The sequence below is a fragment of the Microcaecilia unicolor genome, chromosome 4 (genome assembly GCF_901765095.1).
Source record: "Microcaecilia unicolor chromosome 4, aMicUni1.1, whole genome shotgun sequence".
Taxonomy (NCBI): domain Eukaryota; kingdom Metazoa; phylum Chordata; class Amphibia; order Gymnophiona; family Siphonopidae; genus Microcaecilia; species Microcaecilia unicolor.
The window spans coordinates 257,358,749-257,374,442 of NC_044034.1; positions in this window are offsets into that span (position 1 = coordinate 257,358,749).

Consider the following 15,694-nt stretch of genomic DNA (forward strand, 5'->3'; position numbering starts at 1 on the left):
GTTTGGAGGGCTTAACATTTACCACCACAAGTGTAACAGGTAGGGGGGATGGGCCTGGGTCCATCTGCCTGAAGTGCACTGCACCCACTAAATACTGCTCCAGGGACCTGCATACTGCTGTCAGGGAGCTGGGTATGACATTTGAGGCTGGCATAGAGTCTGGCAATATATATATATATTTTTTTTTTTGGGGGGGTGGGGGGTGGGAGGGGGTTGGTGACCACTGGAGGAGTAAGGGGAGGTCATCTCCGATTCCCTCCGTTGGTCATTTGGTCAGTTGGGGCACCTTTTTGAAGCTTGGTCGTGAAAAAAAAGGGACCGAGTGAAGCCGGCGAAATGCTTGTCAAGGCCAGCTTTCTTTTTTCCATTATCAGGCGAAGCAAGCCATCTCAAAGCACACCCCCATCCCGCCTTCACTACCCTACCAACACGCCCCCTTGAAGTTTGGCCGGCTCCGCGACGGAAAGCAGTTGGCGCCAGCCAAAATTGGCTTTTGATTATACCGATTTGGCCGGCTTTAGGAGATTGCCGGCCATCTCCTGATTTATGTCGGAAGATGGCTGGCGATCTCCTTTGAAAATAAGCTGGTTAGTAACATAGTAGATGACGGCAGAAAAAGACCTGCACGGTCCATCCAGTCTGCCCAACAAGATAAACTCATATGTGCTACATTTTGTGTATACCTTCCCTTGATTTGTATCTGCCATTTTCAGGGCACAGACCATAGAAGTCTTGCCCAGCACTAGCCCTGCCTCCCAACCACCAGCCCCGCCTCCCACCACCGGCTTTGCCACCCAATCTTGGCTAAGCTTCTGAGGATCCATTCCTTCTGAACAGGATTCCTTTATGTTTATCGCATGCATGTTTGAATTCCGTTACCGTTTTCATCTCCACCACCTCCCGCGGAAGGGCATTCCAAGTATCCACCACTCTCTCTGTGAAAAAATACTTCCTGACATTTTTCTTGAGTCTGACCCCCTTCAATCTCATTTCATGTCCTCTAGTTCTACCGCCTTCACATCTCCGGGAAAGGTTTGTTTGTGGATTAATACCTTTCAAATATTTGAACGTCTGTATCATATCACCCCTGTTTCTCCTTTCCTCCAGGGTATAAATGTTCAGGTCAGCAAGTCTCTCTTCATACGTCTTGTAATGCAAATCCCATACCATTCATATGTCAAAGAATAAAGTGGTTGCTCAAAGCATATACTAACCTTTTATCGGCACTGACACCCAACCCAACCCCAACCCATTCCAGATAGGTGGCACTGAACACAACAACTTCACCGTTGGGACCATGAGTGACTTTGAGAATCACAGTCAACAGGCCAGGATGGCGAATCTCAACTGCCTCAGGCAGTAGAACAAATCAGCAGCCACCCAAGTGTGAACAATCTCTTCCTAAGGGAACCGTCTGATATTTTGGGGTTGTCTGAAAAAAACAAATGGATATTTTCTAAGAGTCAGAGGTTCTAAATCTTCAGTAACTGCTCTGTTCCTGAAGATCCATGAGTATACTGCCTGAGTTGATATCACAAGATCGCATCTGAAAACTCTATCTAGTTCATCTCAGTTTGCCAATGGGGCTTTAAAAGATTGTGGGTAGTGCTATAGAAATTGTACAATGTAGTATTATCAATGTACACTTTATACAGTCAGGTGAAAGGATTTTAAATTCCATCCTGCCCACCCTCTATGTGATGGAATTATCTCTATTCATATTCTGTTGGCTGGTTGGAACAACAAATCTACAAAATACAGCCTTGGCATACAGAGATGGTAAGTAATATTATATTACCTAAGACAAAGCATTCCAAGTTCAACACATTCTTCATTTACTAAGTTTAGTAAATAAAGTGTTTCTTAGTCTTTTGGGGTCTGTATTAATAATGTCAAGCTTGAAAAGGCAGTCTTCAGGCAAAGGGTGTCAGGACAACAGTAAATTCAGCAACTTGACTAATAACCATGTTTGAAAGAAAACATTCCAGTGAATCGGGCCCTGCTCTCACCACCTGCCTATCACAATCTTTTTGGCATCAGGGTTGGTAATTCAGAATTAGAGAGCAGACACACACGCCAGAAAACAACAGCAGAAACCTGCCCCTCTAAGGAAGAAGGTGAATCAACAAAGGTTGGGCTTTTTCAGGCTTCATTTTCTTAACCTTTCCAATCCCAAACACAATGAGGCTTTTCTTTCTCTGGCCAAATCTTAGAGGCATTGATCTGTTTGTGTAGGAGAAGTGGTTAGAAAGGTTTAGTGTTAGCATGAGTGTAGGATCCCAGGCACACTCCAGGCAGCATCACTTGAAGAAACCTAAGACTGCCATAATTTTCACTTAGCAAAAGCAATTTTGAAAAATTCCCGAAGACAGCCCTCCTCTCTCCGCCCCCCCCCCCCCCGGCGCATGTTTAACTGTTTTACTTACTGGCAGCGAGTGGCGATGGCAGTGATGAAGAAGAAAGCACTGCGGGCACCTCCAGCTTCTCCCTTCTCTTGCATCACACAGTGTCCCGCCCTCACGGAAACAGGAAATATGTCATCGCAAAAGGCGGGACACATGTGAGGGAAGGGAGGGGAGAAGCTGGAGGAGCCCGCAGTGCTTTGTTCTTCATCACTGCAGTCGCCACTCGCTGCCAGTAAGTAAAACAGTTAAACATGAGCTGGGGGGGGGGGGGGGGGACGGAGAGAGGAGGGCTGTCATCGGGAAGCTCAGCTGAGGAAAGAACAGAGAAAAGCTCTCGGAGTGCCAGGCAGCCCCGCATTTGGAGGGCGGGTAACATAGTAACATAGTAGATGACAGCAGAAAAAGACCTGCATGGTCCATCCAGTCTGCCCAACAAGACAACTCATGTGTGCTACTTTTTGTGTATACCCTACTTTGATTTGTACTTATGCTTTTCAGGGCACAGACTGTATAAGTCTGCCCAGCACTATCCCCGCCTCCCAACCACCAGCCCCGCCTCCCAACCACCAGCTCTGGCACAGACCGTATAAGTCTGCCCAGCACTATCCCTGTCTCCCACCACCGGCTCTGGCACAGACCGTATAAGTCTGCCCAGCACTATCCCTGCCTCCCAACCTCCAGTCCCGCCTCCCACCACTGGCTCTGGCACAGACCGTATAAGTCTGCCCCGCACTATCCCCGCCTCCCAACCTCCAGCCCCGCCTCCCACTACCGGCTCTGCTATCCAATCTCGGTTAAGCTCCTGAGGATCCATTCCTTCTGAACAGGTAGCAGCAAGAGGAAGGTTACGGTTGGGCTGGGGAGGCTTAGCCTCCCCAAGCCTCTTATACGGGGCGCCTATGCCAACATGATCTCTGTTAGAAACAGAATGACAATGAAAATACTCATCCTTAGATGGATTTGCGGATTTCTTATCTGTTTACTAGTAAAAAGGCCTGTTTCTTAATGCAATGAAACGGGCGCTAGCAATGTAATGAGTTCCTGCCATTAATGTTCCCACGGTTGTATTCTGAATATAATTGTTGTTTACATGTGTAAGATTTCTTTATATACAATATTTTTGTGTAAACTGTATTACAATGTGGTAAAAGGTTTCCTTGTTCAGGCCCTTAAATCAGTTTAACAATCACATCAGAAGAGCTCCTTACTCGTGAGAATGCAACATACAGTTGCCCATGTGGGAGACTGAGAGTGACAGTGTGTTTTACAGACAGTATAAGAGAGAGATACACAGAGTGATTGTGTGTGTGTGTGTGTGTGTGATGTCTGTGTGTGTGTGTATGTGTTTGAGTACAAAGTGATTAAATGTTTGTCTTCCCTTCCGTTCTGTGCACTTGCCTCCACTGATGTTCATACCTCCCTGTATATGATTGTTTGTTAGAGATTCAATCCACTCCACTTCCCTCCTCCAAGTTCCGTTCTGTCTGATTGGTTCTTCGTTCTTGTGACGTCGCATTTGTTTGCTTGGCAACTATGCAGTGTTCCGTTTCCTCGACGTGAGGGCGGGGACAGTGAGAGCCAATGAAACACTGAACTACAGACTTACAAACCCTACACTGCCACAATGCCACAGAGTCAGCTTCATAATGTTGGAGGTGCTTTTTATTATATAGGATTTATTATATAGGATAGTTATACCTGCTATACACCTGCAATTAAATGCATAGTTTATATATATAGATAGTAATTTTAATGCCTAGATTGGGTGGTCATGTAGGTGTCTATTTTATATAATACACGTGGTGTCTTATATAAAATTGCCCAATCAAAACTTCAGATATTGTGGCTATAATAAAGCTTTGTACATTTTGTCAGGCTGAGAAATGGCATAAATGAACACGAGTACCATATGGAAAACTATGCATTTTATAAAATGCTGCACATAAGAACCCTAATACTATAAATGGTGTTTTAAATTGTATGAGCAAATTTGGGTGTGTCCCAATTTGCATGCATTGAATAATAGCCCAATTAGCACCAATAATTGGAAACTATCAATCAATTATTGGTGCTAATTGGCATTAATTAAAATTACACACATATGTTTATACGTGACTCAAAAAGGGGCTATGGGGGGGACATGGACGGATCAGAGGCATTCCCACCATTTACGCAGACTGTAATAGAATAAGAGGGATCCACTCCTAATTAAGGCACAAGGACTTACAACAAGGTTTCGTTGGCGTAAATGGTTGTGGTTCCTGGCGCTTAGCGCTATTCTACAAATAGCACCTTTACTTTTAGCATGGTTTGTAGAATAGTGCTAAGTACTATTTTTTTAGTGGCAATCTTTAGGCACCATTTACTGAATTTACCCCCACATGGGTAATATTTCAAGTGGCATTTTATGCATGTTGTATACTGGCATATATGCCCCAAAGCACCTTTATAAAAATACCATAAGTGGGCAACTTCATTTAAGTACCCCATGTCACAATGTGAGAGCCAATTCTGTAATGTCAACTTGATTCCATTATAGAATACTAGCTAACCTGGCATAACAGACAGAATAGAAGAATGCATTTTCTAGAAACTCAAAAATGATGTTTGTGATTAGACATATTTTAGCATGTAGTCCAGTGGTTCCCAAACCTAATCCTGGAGGCACCCCAGCTGGTCAGGATTTGGGGATATCCACAATGAATATTCATCCCTAACATTGGGGTCCTTTTACTAAGCCATGGCAAAAAATGGCCTGCAGTAGTGTGGGTGTGTGTTTTTGACGTGCACCGGGCTAGTTTTTACCGCATCTGGGGAAAAGGGCTTTTCTCAAGGGGCCGGGAAAAGGGCCAGTAGTAAAATTGAAACCAGCGTGTACCTATTTATGGCCTGAGCCCTTAATGCCATCCATTTATCTAGTGGTAAGGGCTCACACACTACATGTGCGGTCACCGGTCGGCACACGCCAACTGCCAATTAATGCTGGAAATATTGCGCGTGGTAGGAAATAAAAAAATAATTTGTCCCAGTGGCATGGGCACATGCAAAATCCAAAATTACCACCAGGAGGGTGTGCTAGCCTGGTGGTAGTCTTGATTTGGTACAGACTGCACACGCGTAAAGCCTACCACACATTTGTAAAAGGACCCCTTTGGTTGCCAGCATTTACACCTGCCAAAATCTGGTGTAAATGCTGGTGTCCAGCTTATGGCAGTTGGATGCGCAGTCAATTGTATTTAACTTCTGGAAATGCCCCTTGATCCTTTGAAGCTGCACATTATGAAATTTAGGTGTGTATCTTATAGAATAGGGTGCAGGGCAGATCCATGCATAAATTCTAATTAATGTCAATGAACACCTATAATTGATTGCTATTGCCTCATTAACTAATTAGTTAACTAGTTCTGAACAAGTAAAAAACAGTGGCCTGCTGGTTTGCTAGTGGTCCCCCCACTCCAAACATTAAACCTTTTCAGGACTTCCATTTCACCTGTAGATTCCTTCTGTTATCTAGGAATTATTTTTGATTCACAATTTTTACTCCACAGGTATCTACCATATGTTAGACTGGCTTGTTTATCCTCTGGCAACTGAGACAATATTTAGACCACAACACACTTCATTCACTTATTCTCTCTTTCTTAATCACCAGGTTAGATTACCGCAATATTGCATATTTAGGGTATTCCCAAGGTAATTTTAAAAAAAAACCTCCAATCTATTCAGTTATTAGGCTACAATTGCCAGAAATTTGATCATGTTTCCCAACTAGTTCAAAATCATCGTTGGCTCCCTATTGAGCAGCAAATCATTTTTAAACTATTGGCAGTTACATTCAAGACCCATAGGACTCTACTCCCACATTATCTGGCAACTCTTATTATTCTGCACTTACCTACCTGTCATCTTCGTTCCGTAAATAATCATCGTCTAGTTCTTCCTGGCCCCTCTCAGCTTGAAGCTACCACACATCACACTTTTTACTTTCCCTATTTTTTTTTGGAACTTCTTCCCCCTATACATCCATGCTTATATCATTCAAAAACTTCAAATCTGCTGTCAAAACCTGACTTTTTCAGCAAGCTTTTAATTCCACATCAGATTACTACGGTCGAAACCGCTACTGTTCCAACACTTTTTCCTCATCTGCCTTACCTGTCTCACCTCCCTTCCCTCCTTCATCCCTACAGCCCCCCCCCTCCTATTTTCCTTAAGATGTTTCTTTGAGTTTGGTTGCTTCTTGGAATGTGAGTGCTGCTCTTTCCTGTCTTTTATCATAGTTCATTTCATTCTCTGAAATTTGTCTGTAGCCTGTACTTCGTTTAGATCTTCAAGTTAGAACAGGCAGTCTAGTAAGTTCTAATAAACTATAAACTATAATTAGTTTAGTCATGGATCTGGCATTCACAACCAACTTTAGGTGACCTATATAGAATTTGATGGCATATGCACATAGAGGTGAACTCTATATATATGGCACCAAAAAAATTCAGCATTGATAAAAGCATTATTCTATAAACTGCTCTTATTGTTAGATGTGATTTTTAGAATAGTGCTTACACACAGGAATCGTGTCTAACTTTAGGCGCATCCATTTGTACCAACTGAAATGTGGTACAAATGTACATGCCTAAATTAGGTTTGTATCCTCCTCATTCTGTAACAACATGCGTAATCGTTAGGAATGCCCCCAGTCTGCCCATGACCCTCCCATTTCTGCACCCCGTTTTTGAACTCCTGTAAATTTAGGCATGGATCCTGTGCCTAAATTTATGTTTGTACATTTCAAATAAATCTAATTAGTGCTAATTATTGCTAACAAGCCAATTATCAGTGCTAATTAGCTCATTTTTCAATTACATTGCATACGCAAATTGAACATGCACCCAAATTCGAGCACACAATTTTTAGTGACTTTTATGGAATTCAGGGGATATGCTCGCTCTTTAAGAAGACTGTGCACTGTTGATGACATTTATCCTGGAATGGATAAAAAAACCAGAAAAAAATGACATGAACATTTTCTGGTTTCTCATCCATAATGCTTTGCAAATACAAACTTTATTAGTTGAAATAATGAAAAGCAGGTGCAGGAATTTAGAAATGAACCTCCATCTTTACTTTCTTGGACCTACCTTGGATTCACCCCATAACCACCTCTCTTCCTAGGGCAGAAGGCCTTGGCCAGGTAATAAATAAGCTTTTTACATGCATAATCATTCATTTAGCCACGGAAATCTTTTTGAAAATTGTCCCCATTTGTCTGATATAACAGGATTTGACAAAAACAAATCATGCTAATCAGCTGCTCTATAATCAGTTAAATTTTCTGTTTCTCAAGTTTGCTGTATCTGTTAGGTCCTTTAAAAGCTACCACAGAACCCTTTCTCACAATTCTTCACTTCCATACGTGATTACAGACTGTTGGTCTGAAAACTGTCCCCTTCATTATTTGTCTGTGGTCTTATTATAGTACTGTTTCCGTGAATAAATTAGCTACAAGTTGGGACACGTTGTTAATTCAATCACTAATAACCTGCTCAAATTGTCAGTCTCTGTCAGCAGGTTGGTGTTGATTGAGTTGTAGCCACTCACAAATTATTTTTAAAGACTGATACATTTTATTTGATGCTGTGATAGACTGATCGGTTTCTCTTGTAGGCTTGCAAAAATTATACAAATGTCCCTGTGGCGGTCCTCTCTAGGCCTTGTATCTGTTTGTGTTGCAAAGAGGGTTGGTAGCCACTAGAGGGGAGGAGAAAGCCAGACTTATTAAATGTTGTCATAAAAAGACTGAAGAAAAAGGAATTATGCTTAGAGTAGTAGCCCAACAAACAATCTGACAAATCATGACAGCTAGTACAACACAAAAAGAAAATCTGTTTTTTATATTCTTTTTGAATATCAATTGCATGTTTCAGCAATGAAGTTACTGAATGACATTTTCCAGGATCAATAAAAGCACTGAAAGAACATATGTAGGAAACACTGGAAAAATGATATTTTAAGGAACATGAACCCTTTCATCTACTGGTCTTGCTTACTCTTAAGTCTGCATCCAAAGGTATGAAGCTAGGACTGGAATGATCCAACTGACCCTAAACACTATTGTTTATAAAGGGTGTCTTTCAAAAATGAATGAAATATTCATACATCGAGCAAAACCTTTAATTCTTACTGTGACCTAGCAGTGAAATGTCTATAGCCAAAATTTGGAGATATTGAGAAAGGACTGTACTTAAAGTGACCATAAGCATTTATTTTTAAAATAATGCATGCTAAAACACATATGACCTATACATAAAAATAATAACCAGTTTACGGCTCTGGTAATCGTTGTATATTTTAATATTTCTACTTGACCTTTTTAAACAGCTAAAAAAAAAAGAAGAAAAAAAAGATAGTGAAACATCCTTGATATTGTTAAAATGCCATAATGTAGAAATGTAGCATGTTACATTTACTCTCCAGAGTGTAATTGCACTAAGATCATTCCGTTTCCATTTGGAAAGCCACTGGCAATTACTGGAATACAATGTATCATGCATTTGCTCACTGGATATAAAATGTATATACTAATTCGCAATAAAATGTAACAGCTGTCAGTGTATTTTCTGCTCTGTTACTTCAATAAATTGGAAGTCTGACGAGAAAATGGGAATATTGCATTTTACACACTCTATAATGCTTTTGCTTTTTGCAAATACAATTTATTTTTTTTAGGACAAAAGTTGTAGTTTGTTATTACTAGTAGTGGATAAATATTCTTGTATCTGAATGAATTCCACTCAGTGTCTGTAAAAAAAAAAACACACTGTAATATTTCTGCTTTTATTGTACCCTGTCTTCAGACAACAAAATGCACTTAACATATTTTTCCTTGGTGCTGAATGTATTTTCTATGTTGTCATTTTTCAGGAAAAAAGCTGTACTTTGCTATATATACACTGCAGTGTTTCTTATCAGTACTTTTTATTCCAAGGATATTTTTTCCAGTGTTAGATCATTTTACTTGTGTTCACGTAAACATTTTTATAAATTACTTTAATGAGGATTCTCCAGATTGCGAACTAGTGACTTTCAGAAAACCTTGAGTTTTATTTAAAATAAAGTGCTTGCACATTTCTATAATTGTGTTACTTGCGGTCAGACTTTTCACAGATAATTAGCCTTTTACATACTGTGAAATCAACCTGCATTGGTTATTTGGCTAGACTCTTTGCTTCTGTCCTATATTTCCCAGAAGGTTAATGTGCTGAAAATTTAGCTGCAAACTCACAGGACTGTCGCTTCGTGTTGCTAATTATCCCGTTGCATAATTATTAATATCAGGAAGAGGAAGAGGAAACAAGCACTCCAAATAGTCGTGAATGTTAGTATTCTGGCAGGAAGCTAGTCCTGCATTAATAAAACGTGCCTATGCCAATATCACAGAGGATAGAAGCGTTCCTTGTTAAGGATCATTTATTAACTGAGATCATCTTTTAGTTCGCCTTGGGGTAATGACTAATGTCAATGGCAAATTTCACAGTTGTCTAGAGAAATGAATTAAATTTGTAATAAAAAGCCCTTCGGCTTGTTGTACATGCTCATTTATTGGAGTAGTTGAACTAGGAGAACTGTAAGGCAACCAAGAACATCGGCTTAATTTTCCTTACATGTAATAGTGACCTTTAGCTCCATATTGAAAAAAGTAGCTGGTTATAAACCGGTAAATTAAATGAGAAGTTCTTCTAATACAAATTAAATGAAGTGATTGAGCTTAGTTAAATGACCTGTTAGCAGGTGATTTTTTTTTATAAAGAACATTTTTAATGTCTATTTTGTTTAAGTCAACATCGGGTACAATATTTTCATTTGATTATAGAAGTTGCATAATGGTTTTGGTTTGGAATGTGTTGATTGACTAACAGGAAATCATTTAATATATTACATATTATATTTTTAATTTAATGTCTGCATGTGCCTGGGGCCAGCAATTTTCAATGACCATGTCCACAGGAAAATGGTTAATTACTCACATATATCCACTGTTCACTCTCTATGAGGGGCAATAACTAAGTTGCAGTAAAACACCTTTTTTAACCACAATTTAGTTTACTGTGGGGCTCATTTTCAAAAGAGAAAAATGTCCAAAAAGAGTCATAAAGCAGCATTTGGATGTATTTCTTCTCAAAACATCCAAATTAGTATTTTTGAAACCTATTTTGCAGATGTTTTGCAATTCATCTGCAGTGTGTCCAAATCAGAAGGGGACATGTCAAGGGTATTTCAGGGTGGGATTAGGGCAGGTTTAGGGTGTTCCAAACACTTGGACATTTTATAGCCATAATGGAACAAAATGAAAACGTCTAGGACTAAAATTTCAACATTCCGATCTAGACCTGTTTTTAGAACAAATAAGGCACAACAATGTGCCTTAAATAAGCTTATGACCACTGGATAGAATCAGGAATGACCCCTTCTTGCTCCCCTAGTGGTCACTGATCTCCCTCCCACCCCCCAAGGATGTGAATAAATATAGTACCAGCCTCTATGACAGCTTCAGATCTTATAGTCAGTTGTATTAGAGCATCAAACAGGTCCCTAGGGTGGCATGGTGATCGGTGTGGTGGACTGTGGGGAAGGGGACCCAAGCCCATATCACACTTGTGGGCTTGGGTCCCCTTTTCACACTTGTTGTGGAAAGTGTGAGCCCTGTTACACTTATTGTGGAAAGTGTGAGCCCTCCAAAACTGACCAGAAACCCACATGTACTGTACCCACATGTAGGTGCCCCCTTTCACCCATAAGGGCTATTGTAGTGGTGTATAATTGGGGGTGGTGGGTTTTGGAGTTCTCAGCAGACCAGATAAGGGGTTAACAGTGAGAAGTGTACCTAGGAGCTTTTAAATGAAGTCCACAGCAATACCCCCCTAGGATGCTCCATTGTTCTCCTCGGATGACTGTGTAGCCAATCTACTAAGATTGCTGGCTCCTCCTATATCCCAATAGCTTATTTTTGCGTGTTTTCCACTTAGGTTTTTTTTTGTTTGTTTGTTTAATGGACCAAAAAGATAAACACACAGAGCACAAAACCATCTAGCGTGTGGTCATTTTTGAAAAAAAAAAAAAAAGAAAACATAGATGGCTATATTTCCTGTTCAGATTTGGGATGTTTAGCACAAACTATTGGATTCTATATATTGCACTCAGCATTCTGCTCCTAAATCTAAGCATATTCCACAACAACGTCTATAACTTAATTGGCTTAACAAGCCAATCAGTGTGGCTAACAGCACTTAACAAGCAATAATGAGCACTAATTGGAAATAATTAGAACTTATGTACATAACTCGCTAAGCATATGCTGTAATGAACTGGGCCTAAATTCTAAAGTGCACAGTTCAAAAGGGCATGGCTCTGAGCATTAAAATGGGTGTTTCTTGGGCATTCCCAAATTAATGCACATTGTTATAGAATATGGCTCAGTTCGCATAAATCCACATGTAGATATTTACGCCATAAATTGGTGTAAATGGATGCACGTCGTTTTAGGCGTTGGGATATCAACTAAGCGTGTTCTGTATACCACGCCTAAATCTTATAGACTACACTTAGGCAAAAATGATTTCTGTGCAGATTTTACAGGCATCATATATAGAATCTCCCCCAAAATGTCCAAAAGTCCAACTTAGACATTAAATCGAAAATGCCCCTCCACGGGAGTCACTAATCTGTAGTGACTCATTATCACAGTTTAGTAACTCCTGCAGTAATGCAACTTGCATTAAACTTCACAAGCTGAGTTCTTCTCACCTGAAAGTTACAATTCCAAATAATATATTCAAGAGAATTAATGAAAAGTCATTATCAGTGTTCAGGGATGTGGCGAGCTGTGTGCGGGCAATGCAGCTGCAAAGGGTACAATGGAGATAGGGGCTCCAAAATTATGTCCTGTCCATTGCCTTCCCTGCTTGACTATGAGGCAGTGGGAAGGATAGGAGCTCTATAGTGTGTGTCACACAGGGCACGTTTCCAGCTCAGGGCGGTCCTGTCAATGTGATGCTGATTGCTTTTGGATTTCACCACAATAAGCAAACAGCAATTAACGGGCCATCTGGCAATATTCAGTGTCGGATAGCCAGCTATCCGGCACTGAATATCGTCAGATAGCAGTTAAAAGATATTTGGTTATAGCGCACGATATAACTGGCTATCCACCAAAACATGGCAAGTTACTCTTGGGGATACCTTACAGGGACCAGTGTTTATAGTACTGATTCTTAGAAATGTATTGTTAGACAAGATGGATTAGCAAATTTTAAATCAATATTAAACTATATTGAACCACCTTCTGAAGGCACCTCCAACCCCTAGAACAGACCTCCTTAGAAGATTTCATCCACCCATAAAACAGATGCCCCCCCTTAGAGTCCCCACCCCTACAGAAACACCCCTAGGCCCACACACATTAAAATACCTCTCCAGAACCTACTGAGGGTTCTCTGGAGTATAGAAGTTGGATAGGAATGATCCCCAGTCAGTCCTGTCCATTGGGTTGCACATTCAAAGTGGCACTGGATGACCCTAGTGATAGCCTAGTACTACTGTCACTAAGGGTCAAGCTGACAATTGAGGGTGTACATCCTTTATTTCTGAGCTTGACCCCTAGCTGTGATACTGTGAGACTACCTCTAGGGTCATGCAATGCCATTTTCAACCTGGAGTATGACAGGCAGAAGCAGCTGGAAATTGCTCCAGTCCTGCCCCAGATATGAGCTACTATAGAACCCCCAGGTAAGTCCTGAGGTGGGCTGTGAGGTCTGGGGGGTTTGGGGGATCCAAAGGTCTGTTCAGGAGGTGGATCTGTGAAGGGAGTGTGTGTGTTTGGGGGGGGGGTCAATTTTGAGGTGGGAATGCCTTTTGGATGGCCTGTTCTTGGGATAATAAGTATCTCTCGAGGTCCAGAAACAATGGTCCCTTTGAAACTCCTAAATTAAGATGGATTTTCAGCTGAATACTTGATAAGCAATTCTATAAATGGGTGCACTTAGTTACAAGTGCCTTGTGTGCATAAGTATGCAGAATAGTGACATTTATGCACATAAGTGCACAGAACAGTGGCACTTATGTGCCTAAGGGGTCCTTTTGCTAAGCTGCGGTAAAAAGTGACCTGCAGTAGTGTAGGCACGTATATTGGGCACATGCCAGGCCAGTTTCTATCGCATCTACAAAAAATGGCTTTTTAATAAAGGGATGGGAAAAGGGCCTGCGGTAAAAATGAAACCAGCACGTGCCCCAAACCTGCCTGAGCCCTTAACGCAATAGCAGGAGATGCCAGAACTGATGAAAACTAATTGGAAAAATAACAAAATATTGGAATTTGCAGGTTGAAGTCAAAAGATTATATAAGAAAAAATTGACTGTGAAATCAAATATCATCGGTGTTCTGGAAGCTATACCAAAGGGATTCACCAAATACTTGTACATTTTAATCCAAATGGAGTTGACACCACTTAGTTTGCAAAATTTATTCTACTTGGAACTATGTACATATTACAGAGATTCCAGTCTGAGACTGTGCCATTCAGCTGCATGGTTTCTGGCTCAAACATCTGACTTGTTTGCATCCAAAAATAGCTGAACAGTTCAACTGAAAGAAGGAAAGAGTGAAAATTGGAATACAACTAGGAAGACCTACCTCCTGCATAGAGACCCAGCAAAAGGGACGATCCCAAACAACTAGAGGTCAATAACCTGTCTGCCAACAATGTTCATACTGCTGACAGGAAAAATAACAGACAAGGCCTTGTACCACTTGGAAAATAACAATTTGCTACCTGTGCAACAAAAAGTAAAGTGTCAAACACCAGAAGCATGACAGATCAGCTTCTGATTGATAAAATAATCCTGGAAAACTGCAAATATTAAAAAAGGAACTTCAACATAGCTTGGATTAATTACAAAAATGTCTTCAACAACAGAAAATAACTGGATGAGTAAAAATATCAGAAATGTTGTGCAGAGAGAAATGGGTCAATGAAAAACAGAACTGACATTTTGTGGTGAAGAAGTGGATCAGTTGAATATCAGGAGAATTTCAAGTTTCATGTTTAGTTCATAATACACCACATATTGGGACCATCATCTAAGCAATTTACAAAACAAAAATTTTATGATAGAAGATACAAAAGAAAAAAAAACAACAGAGAAAGTTACAATTCAAATAATATATTCAAGAGAATTAATAAAAAGTCATTGTCAGTGTTCAGGGATGTGGTGAGCTATGTGCGGGCAGTGCAGCTGCAAAGGGTACAACGGAGATAAGGGCTCCAAAATTATGTTCTGTCCATTGCCTTCCCTGCTTGACTATGGGGCAGTGGGAAGGATAGGAGCACTACAGGGTGTGTCACACAGGGCATGTTTCCAGCTCGGGACAGTCCTGTCAATGTGATACTGATTGCTTTTGGATTTTACCACAATAAGCAACCTACACAGCACTTCTCACCCACCTCTGGGAGAGGTCAAAGGAAAGAAATTCACATACACATACACACACACACACACACACACACACACACACATATCATTGTTATATCACAAAGGCCTCTGCGGAGACAGTCATAGGTCCCACAATTGCAGTGGGATTTACACCAGATTGGCTCAGTCCACTCAGACAAATTTGCCCTTCTATTCACAAAAGCATGAAGTTATAGGTTACTGGGTCAACAGTTTTACATCATAAATCAGAAGACACAAGCTATTGACAATCACAGGTCATGTTCTATTTAAGTCAGCAGGTCACTGAGGATTCGGGGCAAGGTTCAACATTGGTTAGCAATTTTTAGTAAAAAATCTGGCTATTTTCAGCAACAATGGACTAGTTTCAGGAACAAAAAAACCCCAGCTATCTTTTGGCTAATAAACCAAAGTGTCTTCTATTTATGTTTAAATCTGTTTATTGACGTATTATATAAAACATATATACATAATGTTCAACAAATAACCTTACTAATACAACAGACAACTATTGATCCGTCCACATACATCAAATCATTTTCTTCTTTTATCCCCGAACAACACCCCCTCCCCCCACCCTCCCTTCCTTTTAGTTTAAATCTTTTTGCTAACAGAATCCATAAAACCCACACTTAATATAATGTCTATCAGTCCTTACTAATACACACATAACTGCCACTCCCCCTGAAAACTCCAGTATCTTCCACTATTACTGAACAATTTTATAAAGATTTCTACAAGATGCATACCCTCCATATACCCCAAAAAGGACATGGAACTCCATCAGT